The sequence below is a fragment of the Plodia interpunctella genome, chromosome 28 (genome assembly GCF_027563975.2).
Source record: "Plodia interpunctella isolate USDA-ARS_2022_Savannah chromosome 28, ilPloInte3.2, whole genome shotgun sequence".
NCBI classification, from domain to species: domain Eukaryota; kingdom Metazoa; phylum Arthropoda; class Insecta; order Lepidoptera; family Pyralidae; genus Plodia; species Plodia interpunctella.
Window position 1 is genome coordinate 2,695,832 of NC_071321.1, and position 27,640 is coordinate 2,723,471.

Below are 27,640 nucleotides of genomic sequence, written 5' to 3' on the forward strand. Positions count from 1 at the left end.
GTCTACTTTAAGTGTGCCGAAGAAAAATGACAAGCTCAGATGAGTTAATGAGAAACAAATTATAAAGACGAAACAAAGAAATATACAAACTTTCGCACCAATAATAAATCTTATTAGGAAGTGCCTACTTTGAACAATTGTATTACAATGTTTAATTACGTTACGTAACTTCTGTGTATCAATTAATTGAATCTGTGTTAGTTCTCTCTAAATGTAATTGCCTCGACATCATACCACAGAAATTATATTAAAATATTATTGACGTATTACCTAACAAAAGGTAAACTTAGGCTTTATTTGAAATAAATTATGTCGACCTCATTGCGCAGTGGTAAAAGTGCTTGCCTCTGAACCGTGAGGTCCCGGGTCCGATCCCCGGTCGGGACATGATGGAAAATGATCTTTCTCTGATTGACCCGGGTCTTGGATGTTTATCTATATATATATATATATAGATAAACATCCAAGACCCGGGCAATCAGAAATTTATTTTATAACAAATACATATGTATATGTTATAAAATATAGTATCGTTGAGTTAGTATCCTATAATACAAGTCTCGAACTTACTTTACGGGCTAGCTCAATCTGTGTGATTTGTTCTTATATACTTATTTTATTTATTTAAATGTGTGTTATATAATTATCTATTTCTACAAGTAGCAATTAGTTATCTCCGCGCGGATGTAGTCGCGGGTAGAAAATTTTATGACGCTTCTGCTACCTTATTATTCAAAATTCTGTGTGTAATACAATATCGGGCCATTGATTATAATACTGAGATTCAGTAATGTTAATATTCAATAGGCATTCATACGTTAACTCATTAGATAAGATAGTTACTATACATATATTTTTCATCCTTACGTGTTTCAGATTACATTCGGATCTGTGACGCTCCGAAGCGCCCAGGGTACGCGTAAAAAATAATCGTAAGATTTAAAGATTTGTCTATACTTTTAGAATCGACAAGTGCCTGACGTCAGCGCTATTTGGGGATGCCATAACTGCCTATCAGTTGTTAAGGCATGTGTCCCTTAGTCGCCTCGTACGACATCCATTGGAAGTGTTTTGAATCGGTCTTATTATAGTACGGGATGGCACGACACAATTTGTCCCAAATTTAAGTAAATTAATTAGTATGCCCTATCCGATACTACGATGGAGCCTTCAAGAAACAGACATCTTGATAGGCAACGCTTTTTTGATGCCCCTGGTTTTGCAGTTGTATGGCAGCGGTGATCGCTTACCATCAGGTGGCTTGCCTGTTTATTTACTGGAGAAAACTGTTTATTTTTGTATAAAAACAACACAAATATTAAAAAAAAACACTCTAAAGGTTAAACACATCGATAAAAGAAATATACATCTAGTACCCTTGCGCTCAGCTTGGTTCGTCTTGGGGAGCACTCCCGTGCCCCCAGATGTTAAACACGAACACTCTCGTGAGAAATAAGTATAATAAAATTTGTTTCGCAATAAACAATTTGTGAATCTTATCTCAAGGTTAAAAAAAAATGTAATTGCGTAGGGATTAGTAGGTTTACGTTTTGTATTTCAATTTCTCACTCTAACCCTCGCATGTATGGTTTAATTCCCTGACGTGACGCCCGAAAGCCTGGAGTTCGAGTAAAAATAATCTTTGATGTTCGACTGTGGTTGCTAACCCATCCTAATGTATGTAATAAATCCTATGTTTATGATAACATCTCCAGTTTATATCAATGCCCCGACTATAACTTTAACCTATGTTTAACCACGGGTTTTAGACCATATAATAGATATATTTCATCAAAATCGGTACAACGGTTAATACAGACAATGACACAGATCGACGAATAGGATAGAGGTAAATTTATGATGTTCAGACGACAATTTACGCAGGTTTCGGTTTTTTCCTGCCTGGCAGAAGAACGACAGATTTTTTTTTTCATGAAAATAAGCCTGCGCTCAGGTTATCCCAAACATCAAACCATAAAATGCTGGCTTGATGTCGTCAAGGATTTTTATGCGTGCCAATAGTCTAAAATCAAAGTATGCCAGTAACACCCGCGAGACTGTGAGAAGAAATATACGTAGATTATCTTTAGCCTTACATAAAACAAAGTACGCTGCCGCTTCTGTCTGTCTGTTCGAGATAAACTCAAAAATGGGATTTTGATGCGGATATTGTGATTCCCGTGGAAGGTTTATGTGCATAATTGATTATATTTTACCCGAGCGAAGCCGGGACGGCCCGCTAGTGTACTCTATTATGCACCATATACAGAAGAATAATTATAAGTTACGAATATATTTAAGTATACACTAACTAAATGATCGCGGATAAGGACAGGTGGATAAGTCCGCCGCAAAAAAATAATTCTTTAAGATGGAAAGAATAAAAGCTAAGCAACAGTACAGATACAGTACACGAGACAACTTAATAACTTAATAATATAAAAAATGTAAGGAATGTTGCTCTGTTCAAAGACGGATCTGAACCTTTGTTAAGACGCCATGCTAAATTAAAATGTCGGAGGAATTAAGTGGCTGCAGAGATCGATGTAAAGCAATTAATTCTAAAAGCCGAGACAAGAATATACATCATACAGAGCCCAAGCTAATAGATTAGATTTATTATATGTGGCCGTCCAAATCAAAAGGGACCTTATGGCGCCCGGCACTTACGCTATTATTGCCGTTGTTTTGTATTCGAACAACGGCAATAAAGACCTAAGTGCCAGCCGCCATTTATTTTTTTCTCCTATTCAAATTCGATTTCTAATTCTTTTTTATTTTGTAATTGTGTCAACTGAATTGACACAATTAGGCTAAAAAAAGCTTTTAATACCTGGTCTATATTGTCATCCAAACCTTATTGCCAACAAGCCACCCTGTTTAATAGACCCTACCTATACAAGGCTTTCAATTAAACAACAATTTATAGTCGTTTTGCTGACAATATACATATGTTTGGGTAGGTATACTTTATTTCAGATATTTCTAAAAATTATATTGCACTAATATAAAGATAAAGTTATCTTAAAAGTATCTCGATTATTGGCAATGTAACTACTACTTTACAGTTCACCAATACTTCGAACTGAAAAAGAAAACAATTACTGCAAGTTTACTTAATTACTAGAATCAATCAAAATTTTGATTCTAGTAATTAATACACACAGCTTAACCTCCTACAGTAAATCTACTCTGTGTAGAGTCTGCGTATGGCAGCCCTAATTATTTAAGTGGAGCTCCTGGGATAATATCCCTAAAAGAATTTGGCTTTTTAGCAATACAATATTATTATGATGTACGTTGTGAGGGGCACACGCCTAGAGAGCCAGCTTTAGATATTTTTAACTAGCTTTTGCCCGCGGCTTCGCCCGCGTCAATTTCTCACGGGGACAGTTCAGAGATCTATCATTTTTTTTTTTCAATATTTCATGAATGTCGATTGAATAGAACCATGAAGAGGAACATACAAACTCACTTTACCTTTGTCGTAGATATTAAATGAAACCTAAAAAGTGGAATAGGATTGAACAAATCTGAAATTATTTTAGGACTCGGTTGTATAGATCCATGATTGTATCAATGGATAAATAACGCAATGCAATATTGCACAGTCGTTTTGCGTGTATTTAAAGTAGTTCGTATATTTTTTTCTAGTCTGTCGATGTCTCCCACTGTTGTTCAAAGGCCATCCCTTTCTTTTATAGTAAAGTAGTTCATATATATATATATATATATATAATTTGTAATACATTAAATATTATATTGCTAACAATATTTTGTAAAATATGCAACAACGTAGCAATATATTCTTGATTGAAAAGCACCGAGTTAAGTTTAAAGAAAACAAAAATTATGCCGACTATATAATAAATAAAATAAATTTTAATCCAAAAATACCATATTATCAACAGGCCTATCGATAGTAACAATAATTATTTTGGAGCAATATTATTGATAAATTACAATACTAACGATAGTACCGAACTAGATTAAACTATCGATAATATTGCTCCGTAATATTACTTATACTAAGATTTGCGCAATCGATATGGACAAGTAATATTGCAGATCACAATACTTTTGATATAAAACTTTGATGTCGATGTTAAGCTATCAGTCTATCGAAACGCTATCGATATTAACTATCGAGTGGCAATACAAAAAATATTGTTTCTGTCGATGCAGTTTCTCCCATCTCTCTCTATCGTCAGCCATCGTTTTGACATCCCTGTACGACATATATCTTGCTTCCTTCTTTATTTGGTCCATTCTTGGTTTCTTTGCTTCGATTCTAATTTTGCCTTCTGTTAAGTTTTTAATCAGATTATCATGTCGTACAATGTGGCCAAATATTATTGTACGCTTTGACTCAAATAACATTGTTTTGTAAACTACACAATGGCAGAAATGTATACGACCCCAGAACTCACAAAAGGTGCTGTGGTCCAACTATTTTTAAAGTTGGACAACTGCCCCTAATAAAGGTGGTCCAACTATGGATGGAGCAGTTGGACCACTGCCTCTGTACTAGTTTTGACAAGCTGATAAAAATTCGTGAAGAGGTATGGAAAGGTGTGATAATATTTGCCCTAAAGGTGCCTGTGAAGACATAAGGTATATTATTCTACAGTTTTTTGCGAGCGTATGCAAAAAGCTATCATAAACACTGGAGTGACGTGACGTCCTTGATTCGCGGCGTAATGCTGCACGACGCGATGCGCTGTGTATGAGTGACTGCAATGACAACATACTGTAAGTAATATTTGATTATGTTCAGTTCGAGAGCCTCGATCATCGCCGACTGGTAGCGAGTCTGCGTATCTTATACACACAATCTGTATGTAGCACTTCGATCTCCACCCCTATGTGGGCGTACATTCCACCTCGCCATAGTTACCTCCTGATCTGGCTCCTTTTTCTGTTTGAGAACTGCTGAGATCCAGAATTGTATCCCCGCGTCGATATTTCCTCAATCCTATAATTTAGGGATCTTCAAGGCAAGAGTTAAAAGTCAAGAGGGATAATTTTAAGCTTGCGTGTAATATCTTAGACTTCATGTCTGCCTCCCATCAGGCTAGATAGAGGTAAAAAACACACAAAAAATTCTAATAAAAAAAAAATTAATGTAAAATCTATCAAAAGCATGATCCGAAGGCGTACCCAGAATTGACTACCGACGAGAACACTTCTCAGCGTTCTTCTCATGTTTTTTTTATCACGCTATGAGTGCAATAATAATAATAATGCCTTACCATACAGTGTACACGTAGGCACTTATACGAATTTGTAACACCTTTATACTGTATTCTAGCAAATAAATATTGATTGATTGATAATATGTGTCTATCTGATATCAATAAATCCATGTGTCAAAAATGACGATTTTGTAAATCTTATTTCCTATTGGATTTGTTTTGAATGTGCCGCCTTTGTCGCTCACTTAGGGCACCGGCTTACGCAATTTTTCCTTACATCCGTGAAAGCATCAATACACATCCTACATCGAGAGCGAGCTGTGTTTATTTTTGCTATATATATTTCCGTTTCGTGGGTGATGTTATAAAATAACGATTTCATAGATGTTCCTTAAAAAAATTTGAGATGAAATGTATCCTATTTGATATTTCAGGTTTTAATCCACCATTGTACAAAATTGTATTAAAATCCATCTTGTTGATTTTGCATGATTGAGAAACAAACATCGTCACACACAGAATAAAAACAAATGTTATTTCTGTGTTCCGGTAGATCTTATGATTTACATCATTAATAGTTGCGTCTGAATGATTGATGACATCCTATAATAAATTAATTCTTAAATATCAAAACTAAATTGAAAATCTTTTATTTAGAGAAAAACAGTTAACCTCACAACACCGTCATAAATAGCAATGCGAAAAATATGAATGTTACAGTTTGACACAAAACTATTAGACCAATTTCAACGGAATTTGCAACAACGAAATTCTTACGGGGCTGGATACCGACTAGCGCAATTTTTACATAATTTTGGTTCCTAAATTTTATTGTTTTAATTAATTGATGTGAAGTGGAAACGAAAAAGTGTCTAAACAGATCCTGTGCTCCGATGATCTACGGCTAAGGAAGTAACCGAGAAATCGCTCAGATGAAAGAGAAAGGTTTTTGATTTCGTAAATTAGTTATTAGGTATAAGGTATAATTATTATGTATACTTATCCCTGAATACCAACTCTGTACTTTATTTATTTTGGAAAAAAATCATTAATCATGGCAATTTGTAAAATTTTATCCGTATTTATTGCTTCGAGAAATGATTGCTTGAAATTGTATTTTTGTTCGCATTTGTGTTTGTTAAATAAAGTTTATTTATCCATATATTGTATAAGTACAGCGAAACCTTTAAAACAAATTATGGTTGATTCTTAACGCGAAACTTGGGCTTCGAAGCGTAACAGAGAGAAATAGTTCACTTGCTTCCGGTGAAGCTTCCGCTCCCGTGAGAATTTCGGGATAAAATGTACCCTATCTATTAGTTCAGGTTCTAACCGTGTACTAAATTTCATAACAATCCGTCCAGTAAATTTTGCGTGAAAGAGTAACAAACATACATCCTCAAAAACTTTCGCATTTATAATATTATTAAGATAGGATATAGTCACACTCGATACTAAATTTATTGCCAGACATAAAAATCCTACTATTATTTTTTTCTATTTATTGATCTATAATAAAAATAAAACAACATCCAAGTCAAATTGCCGACACAATTCGTCTCACAGACCCCGTTAAGTCATGCTCAGACTTCAATCAAGTAGACCCATTTAATTTATTAGCTACATTGAAGAGGCCAATAGGCTACGATCTAGATGGGTTCACGTCCAGAAATTCCCCGGTTTCAGCCCAAACAGACCGGCGCAAACTCATCTAGAGTTGGGTTTCCGCCGGACAATTTGTGCTATTACTGGGCGTAAACCATAAGAGGGTCTTCAGCACAATAATTACTTTATCAAGCAATTTTGGACCCTCTAAAGGTACAGGAATGTATATCGATAAAGGTGCGGAGTGACAAACTGAATTTCACATTTAATTTTAATACACGTACAGTCTACAGCACATCAAGTTACCCTGCATGAACCTCTATGGTGCGGTAATAGCGGCGAATTGCTAAGAATTAATTTGGGTAGATTGATGTGCTGTTGACTGTACATTTCTATCCCTTATTTTCATCTCATTATATTTGTATTCCTTTTATCAAATCAAAATCAAATCAATTATTCAGATATTAGACCTTCTCAGGAAAATTTTTACAGATATATTAATTTCTCAAAAAGCAGCTACAAACTACTAGCATTTCGGAAGGACCACTGCTGAGAAGAAATGACGAAAGAAACTCATCTGAACAGTTTTATCTCTCATGCAGGTTTACTAATAAAAAAATAAGTAATTTTTTTGCTTATTATGTGTATAGATGAGGTCTAAAATTATAATAACATCAAAACATAGTCGATGTGTTAGCAAGCAAAAATTATACTAAATCTGAATAAAAAGAACCTTGACGCAATTTAAAAAAAATATATAAAAGTCCAGTTTATATTCTCACATATCCCAGTCAAGTGAAAATTTTAACAAATATGAATATAATTAGTATGAATGAAATAGTAAAACCAATATCCCGATAATTCGATTATTATAATTTATAACAGTCTAATATAATAATAGCTAGGTGAAGATAAATGAAAAAGAAAAGTTACCTAAGAAAAACAAAAGGAAATCCGCTAAATCCCCTTATGAAAAGGAATGAGATACAAGATCCTGTCATCTTAGCAGGTCAACATCCAGAGCGAATCGGAAGATTATTCTAGAAAATATACAGAATACCTATCATATATTTACTATAGAGCACGCGTGTGAGTGCTTCCCGCCTTAGAATAGGACCAATAGTCTATGGATTAGAACACACGTGTTATTGTTGAGTGCTTCCTACCTTAGAATATAACCGTATGATTGCGTAGAAGTCGCACGAAGAGATATAAAGCCTTGACAGGTAAGAGGCAACAATAGCACCCGCAATGATGGTTGACGTCAGACAGCCCGGTCGTAAAACCACAACGAACGAATCTTCATTGTATTATATTGCAGTAAAATCACAAAAAGACAACATTCATTTTATATTACGTGTTTTAAATTCCTTTCTTTTGTTGTATTGCTTCTTTAGCATTTTGCGTTTTGTAACTATGTCTTTTCCTGTCGGTTGGCTGGAAGAGATCCCTCCATGGGATAAGTCCGCCGTTGCTGGGTGTATCTCCGAGCGTTTCGCCAATGGCCGCGCGTCATTGTTATTTTTCTAATTTTAACAAAAACAACGAATCAGTTAACTATCGTACTTTAAAATCATCAATCTGTACACTGTGATCAATGTCAATTCTATGAATGATTGATTTGGAAAATGATTGCTTTCTCAAGAAAATTGACGGATTATAATGACGTTATTTCAAACAAATGTTTAGTAGGAGGTCTGGATGATAGCTCTAATGTCCGTGTTCTATATATATATATGTTTCTCTAAGGTTAGAATGTGATATCTATAAATGAAAGGGAGTTTCATACTGTGACATTTGGCAATAATCAGAAATTGGATAATCATATTTTTTGTTTCACACTTACTATCAAAAATAATACAAAAAGTGAGTCGAAAAGAAAAAAAAAAGAAAGACATGTGAACAGACTGCCAAGATTTTGAATTGGGTTTGTATGAAATCTTTAACATGTCATTTGTATGTTTCTTTGTATGCTATAAATAAATAAATATATTAGGACAAATCACACAGATTGAGCTTAAGTAAGTTCGAGACTTGTGATAGTAACTCAACGATACAATATTTTGTAATAAATACATGCTTAGATAAACATCCAAGACCCGGGCCAATCAGAAAAAGATCATTTTTCATCATGACCCGACTTGTTTTCTGTGTAGTAAATGAATATAATATGAATATGAACAAATTTAATTTCAGATCGCAAATCTATAATCATTAGTTACCATACCATTATCATCATAAATACTTCTTTAATAATATTTATAACTAGCTTTAATAAACGAGGGCGGTGCTTTGGGCAATAGTTAGTAAATAATATTTGTTTTTGTTAGAAAAACACTTTAATTACGTAAGCACTTACCGCCCCATATCCCATGTATCGTACGGAGCGAGCATGGGACAAAAACAGCCTTGTAATATGCAACAGTTGAAAAAGAATTGACGTTGAGCAGGAGGCCATTTTTATTATAGTAAAATCACAGCCGAGTCTTCAAAATTTACAAGATTAACTTTTTAATTGGAACATTTTGGTTGAAAATGAAATCGAATATTAATGCATTTTTCTTTTCGTTTTCATTTTCAACCGAAGCTTAATTATTTACATAGATACAGCAAAAATTAAACCAGAAACATGCGAGGACAAGAAAGAGAGACTTAACTGTACTTATTTCTGATTGATACGAGTAAGTAGGTACATTCAACACAGCTACCCAAATACGTTGAAAATTTGTACATTACTATCACCCGTCTTGACGAGTGGTTGATTGTGGATGTGCGCCACTATTTCAGTTTATAGATAAACATATTAAAACCACTATAAACATTGTCTTTAAACCATTTGTAACACCGCTAGTTGCAAAAACATTCCGAAAGAGCGACTTTGCTATTTACATCTAACCATCAAGTCGATGTGAAGTGAGACGCAGTTATTCAAGCCCACAGTTTATGTACACAAGTCTTTACTTTCGAGTCTCAATCGCAAGTCGTTACGAAACTTTCGATATTCAGTTTAATATTATTTTTTTTTATTTCACTTCCAAGTTCTCAGGCGAGCCGGGAATTTTGACGATAAACACGGGCCTTGACCAAGTGGCTATCATTTTTAGATTAATAATAATAATAATAAACATCAAAACTCTCCAAAGGGCCTCAACGTGTTGGATCCACCCAAGCCTCTCAAAGGACCGGCCTAGGTGCCGTGAATTTTTAAAAGGAGATACATAACAATAATTATTTATTTATTCACTTCTCACAAGGATATGTATACATGTAGGGTTATAATTAATTTACATCATTTGAGTAGCGTAGTCTTTTGACTATGTACATTATGTACTTTTATATATTATTAGAAAGAAAAAAAAAACATTGTAAGAAACAATAATGGTAAGCCGATCTGGCATGATAGGGACCAACACTGTTCAAATGAGTTTCTTTCGGCATTTCTTCTCAGCAGTGGTCGTTCCGAAATGCCAGTAGTTTGTAGCTTGTGAGAAATAACTATAAATATAAAGATTGACGAGAAAAAGTGCCTGTGAAGGTCTCATCTCTGAATAAATGATTTGAATTTGAATTTGAATTTGCGAACCATCTAGTCCTTGTGAGAGTCTGGAGTCTGAACTAGGTCGCAGCCTGTACTACAGATCTCCAGGCTCCCACCTTAAGAATGTAACATACATTGTGTAAGAAAGTGAGACATTCCAAAAGAAAGAGAAAGAAAAAATATCAAGACATGCATAGGTAAAAAGTCACAATGAACAGTATTTATACATAAGAAGTAAATATATATTGTGTGTACGCACGCTAGTATGTGAGGGAAAAAAACAATAATAATAATAATAAATAATATAGACCAGTACTTCTATCCATTATTCTGAAATAGTTCACACTCCCGCCGAGACCTGCTCATGGGCATATCATTTCATTGGTATATCCGCGAGCGGGTCTTGGCGGGAGACCTACACAACATCAAAACTCTCCAAAGGGCCTCTACGTATTGGATCCATATCCCCACGCAAGCCTCTCAAAGGACCGGACTATGTGCCGTGAATTTTTAAAAGGAGATACGTAATAATAATAATAATAATTGAGAAAACATTATTTTAAAACATTCATCAGATTTTCAGTGTCGTCAAATGACAACGAGAGTAACCATTTGCTAACATTTTTATTACATTGGTATTTTGTGTTGGTATAAATATAAACCTGCCTATGTGCTTTACTGTACAGATATGGCACCAAAAAAGAGAAAAATCGATGAGCGAAGAAAGTATTAAAATATATTTTCTGTTTACAAATAATGTGGGCTTTGCATTGATTCAATAATGCTCGATCAAATTGCAATTTTTCATGTTGAGTAAGAATAATTGTCTTAATAAACAGTTGTCGAATAGTCAGCACCTCACATTCGCGATAAAGAGAATTAGTGGGATAGAGAGGAGGTTTAAACGTCGCTATATTTAAGATACCTCTTTGTGCAACTTCGAGGGGTTTAAGAGTTGTTTTAGGAGCCCCCCCCCCCCCCCCCCACCAACATGCAATATGATGCAACGGATTGGCACAAGGCATAATATATTGTTTTTAGAATTTTAGGCTTAACACAGTGTCTCAGTTTTTTGAACTATCGACCATAAGTTTCCTTAATCTGTTTGTAACCGAGTTTATATTGTGTCTTTTAAAACTTAGATTATTATCATATATAACGCCTAAATATTTAAGGTGAGATGTGTTTTCTATTTTTTGGCAATTACAGGTGTTAGAAACAAGGGCGCATTTGTGTACTTTTAGACTCAAATTTAGACCATGAATATTTTCAGTATTTCTAATGGAAAAGCAGGTGTATTTTGTTTTGTTTGCATTTAGTGACAAAAAACTGCGATCAAGTTTATCAGCAATATCAATAAGTCCAGTCTGAGCAACCTCAAAAACCTCCCTCCAAGACTCAGCAGCAAAGACCAGTGCTGTGTCATCCGCGTATGATATAAGTTTACCCTTTTTGAGCTCAGAAAGGCATATATCATATATATAAATGAGAAAGAGAGTAGGACCCAATATGCTTCCCTGGGGTACTCCATGGGAGATAGGCATAGCATCACTTGTATACGAGCCAATCTTAACTTATTGGGTACGTCCCGTGAGGTAACTTTTAAAGACTTGCAACTGAAGATCCCTAACACCTTGGTCTTGCAGTTTTTTTAAAAGGATGGATTGGTGGATGGAGATTAATTGATTAATAGATTATAGATTATAATAGACTAATGCACAATAATAATACGATTGATAATTAATATTATATTACTCTAGAGATCTGTTCCGGCTTCGTTCGGGTAAAACTATAATAAAAAAGTTGCCTATGTCACTCCAGAAAGTTTCGACTATCTTCGTGCCAAATTTAATGAAAATCAGCTACTAGTTAGTTTTAAAGTTTATCCATTACAAACAAAAATACAAATCTTTTCTCTTTATAATATTAATTGTGTATTTCCTGTCCACTGATTGGCTCAATGGTAAGCCAATCAAAATTCATAACATATCTGTCAAAGTAACAAATCAAAACAATGTTATATTTTTGTAATAGACTATCATTGAAATATTTTACCATAAATATTTGACTAAAATTTAAAAAAAGGTTCAACGCCGGATAACGTTTTAGCAATAGATTCTATCAGTACCTACCACTATAAGTACTCGTAAAACTATAGTAAATAAACACAAAATCGCACTCACAATTATTAATTAGGATTACAGTTGCCCTCAGAAAACTTTCCAAACAAGATTAAGTTGAGGGAATAAATTCCTCTATGTAAGAGCTTTAGGCTCAAGTTCCACGTAAAAGCTATCGAAGAGAAAGTTCGGCAGTCCGAAGTCAAGAAGTGTTCGACTTAGAAGTTCGGTTATTTTAGTATGCCTTGGCGGTTGGAACGACCGTGCTTGTGTTCCTTATTTATTTACTCTGCTGTAGGGCTGCCAAATTTCAACTTTTTATAAACCGCAAGAGCAAATGATTTAGACTTTAACAAAGTTTCACATCTGCACAATATTTTTAAATCGAAATTTTATAAAAGAACCAAACCAGAAAGGAGCCAAGTTATAATAGTCGCAGCTGTAAAACAAAAATCAAGATTCATTATATATATATATATATATAATGAATCTTGATTTATATAAATATATATATATATATATATATATATATATATATATATATATATATATATATATATTGCACAGCAAAAAGTGTTTAATCTATGTCACTCTCCAGTTCTCCCTTCTCTTGCAGTCAGTTTTGAAGTGAAAGAAAATTAAAAAGATACACTTTGAAGGGTTTAGGTAATTTAATACGTATAAAGTATAAATATTATAGGTAGTATAAATATTATATTATAATTATAAGTTATTTTTGTAAACATTTTTTTAATTGAAACTGTTTAATAAATTAATAATATCCCCATGAAGGGGGATCACCCTCCATGAAGGGGGTCACCCCCGCTGAGGGGAGTTTGAGAGGTCTATTTAAAAAATTATTACTGTAACTGAAAACTAATAAATTAAATTAAATAAATTGGACTTCTTGATTTACAAGTATGATTCCATAGGATTACAACTAATACTTGGCAATAGATTAGATTGCCAAGATCCGGCTCTAAGGACAATGTTTCTAACGAAAACGAAGCTATAATAAAATAAAGAAATTATTTTGACTTCTTGTTTTCTAAGTATGAATCCACAAGATTACAACTGATTCTATTTAATCTAGTATCCAGCTCGAAGGACAATGTTTCTAACTGAAAACAAAACTATAATAAAATAAAGAAATTATTAGCACTTCTTGTTTTCCAAGTATGATTCCACAGGATTACAACTGATTCTATTTAATCTAGTATCCGGCTCGACGGACAATGTTTCTAACTGATAATAAAATAAAGAAATTATTAGCACTTCTTGTTTTCCAAGTATGATTCCGCAGGATTACAACTGATTCTATTTAATCTAGTATCCGGCTCGACGGACAATGTTTCTAACTGATAATAAAATAAAGAAATTATTAGCACTTCTTGTTTTCCAAGTATGATTCCACAGGATTACAACTGATTCTATTTAATCTAGTATCCGGCTCGACGGACAATGTTTCTAACTGATAATAAAATAAAGAAATTATTAGCACTTCTTGTTTTCCAAGTATGATTCCGCAGGATTACAACTGATTCTATTCAATCTAGTATCCGGCTCGAAGGACAATGTTTATAACTGAAAACGAAGCTATAATAAAAGACAGAAATAACTTGGAGGAATCTGTATGAATCATGTCTTGTACGAAAAAGATTGGTTGATTGATTGGTTGATTATTAATATACTGTCCTTTGTTATGATGTTCTGTACCGTGTATTTGTATTTGTGTAAACAAAATAAAAGTAATTAAGAAGAGATTTAATCATTAAAAAGAATATTAATAAAGAGGCTGAAGTTTTGAACATATACTCTCAACTATATCTCGTTTAATTTTCAAATAAAACATTTTTAATAATAATAATAATAATTTTTATTTCACTTCCTAATATTACTTCAAAAAGTCAAATTTCTAGGAAGAAAACTTCATTTCACTTCTGCAAAATCAAGGCTTGTTCGTTTCTATCCGCGTCTCGCCGGAACAAAATTGGTCGTCAGTGTTGTATACGAAACTTATGAAACTTCACCTAGAGACTGTTTTGTACAGGTTTTCCCGGGTTCGCCGTCTACGTTTTAAAAGTGGGAACCTCATGTTTGTTTAAACTTTAAGTTTATTTGGAGTTCAAAAGCACCTTTGGTATCGACTCGCAAGTCGATACCGACTTAGTTGTATGAATATTCTGTTACGTTATAATATAATATTTTACATACAGCTCTTCTGTTGAAAAATAATTAAGTACTTAGTTAAAGTGATTATAGTGATCTACGTTATAGGTTTAATATTTTATTTAGTGTTTGTATCCAAACCGATCATAACAAATGTTTAATACTCGCAACATTTTTAATAGAAACATAAACATGTTTTTGTATAGTATACTAGCTTTTGCTCGCGGCTTCGCCCCCGTGTTTTCCGCATAGAAACAGTTGTTTTTCCGGAATAGAACGTAGCGATGTATTCCGTACTTCAAACCATACGTAGCCATGCAAAATGTCAAGAAGATTCTAAGAGAGATAAAATTTAAAGAGAACTAACAAGTAAAACCTCTTTATTCAAACCATAAAACATTTATACGAAAATCAAATAGTTGAAAGTGAAAAACATAAAATTAATCATCCAACGCACCACAGGGAGGCAACGTGCCCAAGACACTAACACTAACTAACAAGTTAAGATTAAGATTCTTTGAAAAATAGAAATTAAAAATGATTCTTTGTTTTATACCTAACTATTTGTTCAGATTGCATCACAAGACTTTAAATTTAGTTCACCGACGCGCGACGGGCGATTCATCCATTCACGTTACGACACTTGCGCTCCAAGTGACGCGTCTAGTGCACTTTTAAAAATCATTTCCTACTGCGAGCTCTGAGGTTGTGGAATGAGCACCCATGGATTTCACCAGAGACTACAACATGGGCTTTTCCAAAACTGATGGCCGGTAACCCGCGTGTCACGCCACTGGCGTTGCAGGCGTCCATAGATTACGGTCACCTCTTAGCTGCCTATTTCCTCGCATTATGAATATTACCTAAACAAATAGATCGGTGCTGTAAACAAAACATTTAGGTATTCTTCAAATTGGTGTGCGTAACGGCATGCAAACAATTTATCTACATCTTGACAAGTCCAAACAAGCCTGGAGTCAACATCGTAATTATCAGTACACACCGACACACAAAAGAATGTTTATGTACGTAATAACGACCGAGCTCTTTGTAGGGATAGAATTGTTCCATTCTAACCCGAGTTCTGCGACTCGCCCCACTTTGAGACTGAAAAGTTATTGTCTATTCAAGTAAGTATATGCTTTTTAAAAAGGTACATTTGTAAAATAGGTCCGTTGCTAATGAGGTCGCGCTGCGTTTTTTATTTGTCGTCGCCAGGTCAATTGACTAGAATTCAAGTTTTATGTAAGTATTAATGTAACAGATAGATGCTAAAATATATTGCTTGCCCCTAATATAGATGTACATAATTATATCAAAATGTATCTACCTTTGAGCAAGAAAAATTTAGTCATAATGTAATATCGCAACTGTATTACAGCGTAATTATTTTTAGCATAACGTTCTTACACATAACGCTTTACGCATTACGGAACTATATGAAGCGTAACTTACATAAACCTCATCTAAAAGTTAATTATGCCACATTTACCTGTAAATAAATTTATGCCTTAGACGTTATTATGCCAAAACCGATATGCCTAAGAACACTATGACAAAATAAATTATTAAAAAAAGGAGACCCTAGGTAAGTCTCGTATAATTATTTTTCTTTAATATCTTCCATGTACATACATACATATCACGCTTCCAGTTTTGATATAATGTATAAAAGAATATAGACTGGTGCAAAAATCCAGCACAAGGTATAATTTCACCCCACATAATGTGTTTTTCGCCCCACTTTCAAACTGTGAGCTGAACGCATCCATTGAAAGGTATTTTCTGTGACGTAATATCATTGAGGAGTGCTGTGTACCTCCAGTTAATGTTGACCGCGTTCGACACAATTTTATTGTTTCGTTGAAAAAAAAATGTTATAGCTACTTTTCCTTTCTTCAATTTCACAGATTTTATACAATAAATATATTATTATGTTTACAATTTTTTTGAAATATGAACGGTATTTTTAGATGACTTTATGATTTGTAAATATTTTTGACTTACTTCTTTGTTTTGTATTCTTTCTGTTATGATGTATTGGTGATATATAAAAAAAAACTTTGAGAAGTAACAGCTATTGATCGTCAATCGATTCAGATTTTTTTGTTTTTATTTAGTTTAACTTTTTCCGTATTTTTGTCTGTCGTTCTGTCTTTAATAAAATCCTGCATGTTATATTTTCCACATAATTTCAGTATCCATTATTATGATAAGCATGCCCATATGGTGCATCCAGGATCGGCTCCCAACGAGGGAACTCCTCAACGGTTTACCGCGTGGACATGATTTTTTTGTCACACGTTAAATGCAACAAGATCTCCCTGACGACAATAAAAGTTTGTGACAACATTTTTGTAACAAAATTAGTTTACCGAAGATTTTTTTAGATTTTGTGGCATTTGTGGGCGATCTGATAAATATGTGATATTTATGAATCATGTATATGATATCATATATATGATAGTTATGCATCAAATATTTATGCGTAAGAAATACTAACTTAAAACTACTAACTAAATACTTGAAAATCATTATGCCATAATACAGAATGCTATATTACATTACGGCCTAAATTGTTATGCTTATAGATAGACCCATCGAATACACTTACCATAATAAAAATTCCATGACCCGAGTACGAAACACGCCGAATGTACACGAAACTGCCCGATCGATGAAAACGCATTCTTTGTTAATACCGTTAAGGGAATTTGATTTGTATAATGAGAGGTGTACGGTGCATATTCGATTGAGAGGCTTTATTTTGTTATGTAATCAATGGCTTATGGTTTCATTATTGTATGACGTTTATGGGATTTATTATTGGGATTTGCCGTAAGGATACAATTGAGGATTCGTGATTAGAAGTTGTGTCTTGGAAAATTCGGGATAAAAAATAACCTCTTATAGACAAAGTAATGATTGAATGATAATTTTACTCGCCGGATGAAGTATATTTATGTATTTGAAGTTTTACTAATAATCTCTGTCTCATCTCCGCGTGTTCCGGGTTGCGAACAGGGCTGTGACGCCGTAAAGCCCAGGATCAGTGTAAAAAATTAACCTATAACTAAAAAAATAAAATATCAATTTTGAAAATTCGCTGTGATTTCACAACTGCCTCATCTCAATCCCCTTTGGGAATGCTATTGTCACCAATCAGTCTCTTAGACACCTGGTACGACATTCAGATCCATGGCGTGGTCATATTCAAGGGCTGGATCACATGTGCCACATTTTTATAATAGTAAGATTGTATGTTAATAATTTAATATTCATAAAGAGACTAAATGTCTGAACATAATATAACATTTTATATTAATATTTTAACTATTATATTAATATACAATGTTTTTGGAAGTCTGTTTGAAAGTAGGGGTAATAACGGGCCAAATGCATGTCGGGCCTAAAGCAGTGTAGGGTTCCGTAGTAAAGATGGAAAGATGAAAAAGAGTTTATTTGACCACATTGCCGGCATTATTAATGTGCATACCCATACCAAATTACATAATTGTAGTATTAAATAGTTTTTGAGCTAGATCACTGACGGGCAGACGGCGATACTATAAGGGTTCCTTGTCTGTAGGACCACGGAACCCTAAAAATTATTCCCCCGCTAAACTTTTCACATTGCAAAAAATAGTTTAAAAGAGCATAGGCTCTTTTTGTCTGTTTCTTCTTTCTGTAAATTTTTTATTCCCATCGGTCCACTTTAACATTAACTCCTAGGGAAACATTTCTGAGCTTTTCCTTGAAATCCCATCTTTCTTGGCGTCCTAGGTAAGAAACAGAATGTTTCATGTTGCTATGTGGCACTGTGCACGATTACAACATGAGTCACAAATAAATAAGGTTGCGTTTAGTTTTTTTTCTCATCTATTTATATTTATTATATACACGGAACTATGCAAAATACCTACATTTTTGAATGCATACCTTTAATATATGTATAAAAGATTTTGTATTGTATAAATACCGGTGACCGGTTACCGGTGTCCATGTGCTGCGGTGTTTGTTTACCATCAGACGACATGCATGCTCGTTTGCCCACTATACTATTTAAAAAAATACATACATAATATTATCACACCCATTTCCCACGGGGGAAAACATAAACTAAGGAATAAATTTACAAATTCATTCATTTGATCTCTTCATGGCCACTTCTAGTCCTCGTGGCTGAGGGTCGTGGTCATTACGTGGAATTAAACACACATAACTTTTTTGGCATTAGTAATGGAGTGGTTTACCGTAGCCTTCTCCATTTCACACACAAGTTAATAATCAACCAGTGTGCAGGTTTCCTCACGATGTTTTCCTTCACCGGACATTCATTCTTCATTCATTTGATACTGACACATGTGGTGTTGCGTGTCGCTGCCTAGTAGTTTTTGTCGCTCACTTAGGACGGATAAGGTTGCAATTAATTTTCCTAAAAAAGAAAAACTTTGAGACTGTAAGTAACAACAGAATTTAAATAAAAAAAATTTGGAAGCTTCAAAGTTTTTATAAAAATAAGTTCCCGAAGGAGTGGTATTTATGTAAACACGGGATTGTAGCAAAAGTTTCTGAGATAAGACGGAATTTAGAATTTATATGGACAAGCATACTGCTTTACATATAAATTCAACTCTACTATTTTTAACCCCCGACTGTATTAGAATATATATATAAGTTATAATGGCAGTTACAAGTATAATGTATCTGTGTATGTCTGTCCGTGGTATCGTAGCAGCCAAACAGCTGAACCGATTGTGATCTATTTTCTTTTTTATTTGAAAAAGAATTTGATCGATTTTAGCTTGCAATGTTATGTTATGTTTGCATAATGTGTTTAGCCGATTGGAAACCGCCAGCTCTATCCTAGGGTGAATTTCACGAACGCGGCATGTAGCGTTCCATTAGTGTCGCACATCTTTTTTAAATAAAGAATCATTTTATTTCAATGAAACATTTATAAAATCATATACATCATACTTTACTTATTTATAAAATAGGATACTCAAATTGATTACTGTGTATGGTAAAATAAACACAAACGTTAGCCCACAGCGACGCCGGCGTTCAAAATACTGGGGAAATTCACCTAGCCGATGAGATTATGCCAGTAACTTTGGAGTCGGCCATTATACATTTTACAATTTAAATACTTACCTTAATTTTACAAGATGTATTATTTGTGCCTCCCTGATTTTCGCGCGTTTTTCGCGATTGACACAATTGTTCAACTCCTTTTTTCTCAACAAACTAACTCAAAAATTTTCAAAAGTGATTTTTCTGTCTCTTCCATCTTCCGAGTTGCATTCGGGGCTATGACGATGTGACGCCCGCCGGGGTCAGCGCAAAAATTAAACCTAAATATATTATAAATTCCTCTCTTTACAAAATGGCCGCCTGCTTAAAGTCAACTCTTCTTGGGAATTCTATTGTAGCTTATTTCTCAATCGCCACGAACAATACCCACGGGAGGATATGAAATAGTGCAGAACGAATAGGATATGAATAGGGCGGAACCACACGCTTGTGTGTTGTTTTAGTTTGGTTGTCGAGCTATAATATAGCCAGTCAATCATCTGTAGGTACTTTCAACTGGGTACAGTTTCATATTTACAATGGCGAATTAGGGTTAACTTTTAATTTCAATTAATTTTATATACTTTAGTTTTATTTTTGAAGTAAGTTTAATTTTCTTGTTCTTTATATATTTTTCTTTATTTCTATTTTTTGTTAAATATATAAATAAATAAATCCTTACATATTATAAAAAGAAGCCTGTAGCGTCTGTGAGAAGACGGATTTTTGTATGATTTTCACCATAACATAAGTTATGTACAATCTTGTTCCCATCACTCAAAATGGAATAAATATATTGCATCGTTGAAAAATATCAGCTAAATATAAAATATTTTGGGTATAGCGGAACGGTGAGAGCTCGTCCACAAATCATTCTTGCGACATTTATTACCTCTGTAAATTGTGAACACCGCGAACGTACATTTTATCTTGTGTTCGATGTAATTAAAATATAAACTCAATTAATATAAATAATATAAATATAGATATAAAAAATATAAACATTTTTTGTTGAAACATTTAAATAAGACATTTGAAACAATTGATTTCGAATCACCATAATATTGTTCTTTTCATTCACCTCGCTTCGTTGTTTCATAATTCATATTTCATTCACTACCGTTTTCTGTCGTTCTAGCCGTAAAAAGATAATTTCAATGTGCATAATTCATACAGTTTAATTTCGTATCGTATGACCGTATGGTCCTCTCTCCCTTTCGCGTCTCTTCGAACGCTGCTTCTCGATCTTTCTAACGTTATAGCATTTTTTGATTAATAAAAATCGGTACATATTTGCCATATTTGCCATTTAAGTATACATTCGTCAGCTTTTTAATCCAGTGTTATAAGTTTAAGTACATGTATCTGTGGCATGGCAGCTCCCAAACGGATGGATCGAATTTCTTTTAGATTTTTTTGTGTCATAGATAATTATATTCCGAGTGTTCTTAGCCATGTTTCATGAAAATCGGTTCAGCCGTTCAAAAGTTGTGGCGAAATGAATATTGAAAGTCCGGGTTTTTTTTCTAACTAATAAGCTTGTTTAGTATGAAATTGTAAATAGTAAATCGGTGCATCGACCGCGTGGGAGAAAAAAAGCACTGTCGTCATGATAATTCTTGATTGATGTATGGTACATCAATCAAGAATTATGCAGCTTCCAGTAGGAAACCTAACCAAATATCTATAACCAGTAGGTTATAGATATTTGGAAATCTGTATGTAGTTCCGAAGATTACGGCCTACAAACTTCGAAAAACTTCCTTTTTATATTTAAAACTAGATGTTACCCGCGGTTATATTTGAAATATAGGTTATATTTGAACTCTGATAATTAACTATATCTGTTCCAAATTTCATCAATATCAGTCTAGAGGTTTAATACTGAAAGCATAGTAGACAAACTTTCGCATTTATAAGTGTAGATTTTAACTAAACTCATTAGCTGAGCGTTGTCCAATCTAAAATCAGAGCTAACCTAAATCTAAACGGTACAAACAAACAAAATAATTGCTCTAACGACCGACCGGACGCGCCGCCATCTTGCCGCGTTCATTTCCGGCGCCTTCAGACTGTCAGGTTAATTTGCCATTTATCTTCCATTGTATTGAAGGCTTCATTGTTTACTTCTTATGATTGGATTATGGGTTTATGATTTGTATTATTATTATTTCACTAGTGATGCCCGATGGCTTCGCTCTCGTGGGAATTTTGGGATTCTAGCATATAGTTTGCTTGGAATTCAAAACTAGTGAATACCGATACTTATATGGCAAAGTCTCTGCCACATTCTCGTGTGTCTTTGGATGCATCTAGGCTTTGATGCCCATAGTCCGAGATCCGTGAGAAATATAAACTTTTAAACAAAATTTAGCTTTGAATATTTGACTACCAACAGCTCTCTTTGAGAATGCTATTATATGTACAATAATCTATTAAGATTTTGTATCATTTGGTCGTTTGGTACGATATTTACAGGTCGATATGGAGTGATTCTATTTTAGGGCGGGAACTAAACGCCACCATATCGTTTTGATGAAATCAAAACATAAACAAAATTTAATTATGATATATAAATCACTTAATACCTTATTTTGATTAGATACAGACTACACATGTCTTTTTATAAATTGAGAAAATATAATCTGACATTGAAGAAATACAAAATAAAGACCAATTACTTTATAAAACAATAATATTTCAAGATATAATGGCAAATTTCATAGCGGTTTACCGCAAGGCTCAGTACTAGGGCCTTTGAAGTTTTCCTTTTGTAAATTTCGTATCTTGATTTGCATCGGAAGCTCTCGAATTCAGGACTCCCGATAAGTACTTATTGTTCGTACAATAGAACTGTTGTGGAATTGCCAAAACAGACGTATTCTGATCGGATTATGTTATTTCTGACATGAATTTCAATCAAGGAGAACAATTTTGCTACTTTGTGTCGTTTAAATGTTTTTTTTTTCAATTGAAGTAGTTATAACCATTTCAAAAATGTCTAAAAACATTTTATTTTATTATATATTACATTCATCTCTTCATAGTCGTTCCTCATGGGTGAGGGTCGTGGTCATTATGTGGAATGAAACACACACAACAACTTTCTTGGTATTATTAATGGGTGGTTTGCCATTGCCTTCTCCATTTCACGCACAAGTTAATACTAATAATCAACCAGTGTGCAGGTTTCTTTATGATGTTTTCCTTCACCGGAAGCAAGTGGTGGTCGATGAAAACTACTATAATATATGAGTCAGATTCGTATAAAAACTCATGTGCCATGGGTAGGATTCGAACCTGGGAACTTTTGATCCACAGGCGTCTTAACCATTACACCACCACCACTTCAATAATATAATTTATTAGAAAAAAATGATATTTTTTACCAGTGCTGCAAGGCACGCCTTTGATAGAAATGTGACAGTTTGGCTTATATATAAAATTGTCGGCCAACAGAAATCCAAAACTGAATTGAAAGAAAATTGTTATATTTTATCTTCCAAAAACTGGTTTTAAATAAAAGTTTCCTATTTTGTTATCGCAAATACCAACTTTTGCAAATAGCGAAAAAAATCTAACTTAGCTTTGAAATTCCGAGAGAATCATCTTATATTATTTTAATTTTAACCTCTATACTTGATGAAAGGGTCTTGATCGACAGATAGACAACGAAGTAATATTTTACCTTCTACTATACGGAACCTTTAAAAAAACAGGTTGCACTCCGGGAGTGCCGGCACTAGTGAAAACTTGAATATTAACGTTGTGCATTTTTGACGTCTTACGAATTTGTGTCCTGACGCGGGTTTGATATTTTTTACCTAAGACGCGGTTCTAATTAGTATTATATAACTAATAGTAGATTATATAAACGAGGTGAAAAATTGTGTTGAACATACAAATGCAATCAACTTATGATACCAAAACATCACGAAACACTTTGATTGATTATAAAGGAACACAGTACCCTGATAAGCTTGTAATTGTTTCTGGTCACATTGACAGCTGGGATGTCGGTTCATGGGCTATGGACGATGGCGGAGACCTATTTGTTAGTTGGGCCGTGCCTGTCATCGCTTGAATCTTCGACCGAAAAGAACTATCCGTTCTATATTTGGACCGCCGAAGAATTAGATCTAATAGGTGCCTACGCTTATAAAGAAAAACATAGAAATGAAAACGACAAAATTAATTTCATAATGGAGTCTGATGAAGGTACCTCCGCTCCGCTCGGCTTGGAGGTAGCAGGAAATCAGGCTACTCGTTGTATCGTCGCAGAAATCCTTAAACTATTTGAATCAATCAATGCATCGACTTTGATAGAATCTGTGAGTCCTGGATCTGATATATCAGTTCTTGTTAATACTGAAATTCCTGGGGCAAGTCTATATAATGCCAATGAGAGACACTTCTGGTTTCATCATACTGACGGAGACACAATGACTGTTGAAGACGCACATGAATTAAATTTGGGAGCTGCGTTTTGGACAGCGGTAGCATATGTAATTGCTGATCTTTCTGTTGGTATACCTCGGTAATAGTATAAATAAATAGTTTTCACTTTAAAAATCAAAAGCAAAATCAGTGCTATCTCAGAAACTAGATCCTATTTACTTCTCAGTTAAATAAACTGCTTTGGAATCTTCAATGCTTCGAACTTAGTTTTAATTAAAAACAATCCGTAACTTTGATTTGTTTTCCGTTTTTGTTGGCTGGTCCTATTTACCTCCCAAGTTTTTATTTGGAAGCGGAAATGAAATGAATAAAATTATCTTTGTAGTACGCCGTTCTGCGCACCAATTTGATTAGCACCGATAGGGCCTATTTGTTTTGAAGAAATGAGATTGGGTTATTTGTTAGACAAATTAAAAAACTTTTTTAATATTCGTTTCGCTAAAACTTTTGAACGGCTGAACCGATTTTTATCAAACATATCTAAGAACCACCGCATAAAAATTTGCTATCAAATAAAAAAAAAACCGCACCACGTTCACAGACAGACAGACACACTTAGCGGTCAAACTTATAACACCCCTCTTTTTGTTAATAATGTGGTGTTCCAAGCGTTTAGGTACCGCTTGATTGGTATTGAGTTAAGGTTGTATTCAGATAGTTAAATAGTTGGTTAATCATTATGGAATAAAAAACAATTAACTTTATTCGCTATTTATTAGGGAAAAATGTTCAAAATTCACACTTACAAAAATCAAATTGTTGAGAAACAGACATTGTTAAACTAGAGTTGTAGATACTAAATATAGTTTATTGTATGAAAACGTAGCCCTTAGCATGTTAAAATCAATTAAAATTGCAAAATGCCAATTTTCCACATTTATTCACAAATTCTAAAATATCTCGAAAACTAGAATTTACCCTATTGCTTGGAACGCCACAAATATTTTTTTTGTATATATAAGTATTTTTATATTCTTTAAAAAAAATAGGGTATATTTTTGAAGAATTCATAGTGTGGTAGGCAAGATTGGATTAGATTCTTGCTGTTAGCTGTGTTCTAATACCGCCAATAACATTTAGCTTTAATTAGAATTTCTTTGACACTTTCCAAACTAATCGCGTCACAAAGGAAAGATAATTAAAAACCTTCTTTTATTATATGTGAGGTAACTATATAGAAATAGGAGTGTATGTATTTTTATAGTGCTAAGCAAGAAAACAGACATGATGGCAAGTGGTCACCACAGCCTATGGATACTGCAATATCAGGGGTATTATACGTGCGTTGCCGGCCCTGGATAAATGAGGATAAACATAGCGAGACATGGTTTCGCCTTAGAACAGGTCTATTTTATATCCTCATGTGTGGTACGAGGCGATCAAGGGACATATAGTCTTGGCAGCTGATAGCAACAATAGCATTTCTAATGAGGTTGACGTCAGGCATTCGGTCGGTTGTTAGTTTATGACATCTTAGAAATTTAAACTTTTTTATTTTTTACGAGGAATTCGGTATCCGCAACGTTACAGCTCCTAATGCACGTAGGCACGCGAAAAATTAGATAGAATAATGGGTTACAAAATTTAAATCTATATCTATCTATTTAAAAAATTAATCAGACATGAAAATTCAAGAGAAGAAAGCTCCAAAAGTTTTTAAAGCAAATTAAGTAGTTAATTTGATGTACCCTTTAATAAATTAATAGATTTACGTAATAATATACCTTATCTTTATACCCAAAAGTGGAGAGATAAATTTACCCAAGAGAAAGATATAATTTTATTACTTTTGTACATCTGATACACAGACAAAACGAACAATGCTTTTGCACATCCTCACAAATTGAAACGCCAGAAACAAAAGATGTACACACAAACATATAGTTTCCTTAGCACTCATATGAGCGTTTTCTCAGTTCCTTCCGCAGGCATTGAGCATCTGAGCCCAGGGACCGCTTTCCGACTTTTTCGTCTCCAGTTCGCACGGTCGTCGGCATTGCTAGCTGTCAGACCATTGTCACGCATATCATTCTTGAGTATTTACAAACATAAAGTCTTAGTGTCACGTCTTTATCCCTTACGGGGCAGACAGAGCCAAGTGTTGGGTTACTCGATGGCCACATTTAGCTTATTAGTGGAATTGAGATTCAATTTATAGTGATAAGTTGCTAGCCTATCGCCACAGCTATGAGATACAGTACCTCCGGTTTACAGGTTTTTATTGTCTTTTACAGTCTGCACGGGTTGAGTATAATAAATGTACAATACTCAACGCCCCACAGTAAGCACTTAGTGCTGTTACGCGGACATAAACACAGAAACGGACACAACACGCTCCGGATCGCTCAAATGTTTATGATAGTAGATAATAGCTGGAACATTCTATACTTTTCCTTCGCTTCCAGCATGGAAAAGAAACATAGTTTCCCAAAATTCCCATTTACAATAGCGTACATACTCATAATCGAGTTCCAAAAAACAATATTACTCTAATGCCAACTCCACACTGTCGCCGAACTCAGACACATGCCGACGCGAATGCGTGAATATTTGCGTAGTTAGTATGTTGCGTACTTTTATTTACCGCAATGAAAAACAGGCAATTTATGCCGGTTGGCGAACTGTTCGACAACAGTGTGGAGCCGGCATAACAGTTTCATCGTTATCAAGTAACTTTCATACTCACAGAGCCAGTGATCGCGGCTTCCGAGTAATTAAGTTTGCGATTATAGCGAAAGTAACTTCCCGCCCTCGAAACCCGACCGCCATTTTGAATTTCAAATCATTATTTACACGGTCGGTGATGAAATTAATTTTATACTTGGTAGGTACTTCTGTAGGCTGAAAACTGGCGAGGAAGTGGTTGAAAATAGAAAAGGGAGAACCCACTGCTGGGCAGAAGTGATCTCTGTCGTCGTCATATGTTCACGAATACATTCGGAGCTGTGTCGCCACGAAGCCCAGGGATCGCGTAAAAAAACACCCATTACATTTTATCAGCTGTTAAGGTTTGTTTGTGCAAGAAAGTACTGAGATGATGATGATGGTTTTCCAAATTTGAAAATTTGATTTGAAATCGCGCGAGAGATGCAGCTGGCACATTTCTAATCGTGAAATAATATTTTTTATGGACTGACTGAGATAAAGAAATTCCAAATAGGATATTTAAAAGATAACAAATCTTATAACACTGGCCACAAAACTAATCAGATTCGAAATTTAAACTGAGACGCGAGATAAAATATCGTAGCTCAGTAAAATATTCCGAACGGAAATAGCGGGTCGTTACCGGACGCCGCCAATCTTTGCCCCCTCCCCCCGCTCCTGCGCTCATTTCCGGTTCCATACATAAAACGGGACCTAAGTATATTTGTGGTATTTGTGGTTTTAAACGTTCCATTTTAAGTTTTTTATTTTCAGTTACATATTTTGATATTTTCTTATAACATTATAAGTAAATTTTATTTGTATCCTAATCC

General features: G+C 34.3%; 1 protein-coding gene and 1 pseudogene across 4 annotated transcripts in view; both read left to right on the forward strand.

The window, feature by feature from the left end:
* Syt7 (Synaptotagmin 7) overlaps positions 1 to 27,640 on the forward strand; it is a 348,961-nt gene that overhangs the window by 203,188 nt on the left and 118,133 nt on the right. The window lies entirely within an intron of this gene.
* On the forward strand, positions 23,590 to 24,244 carry LOC135309991 (carboxypeptidase Q-like; annotated as a pseudogene).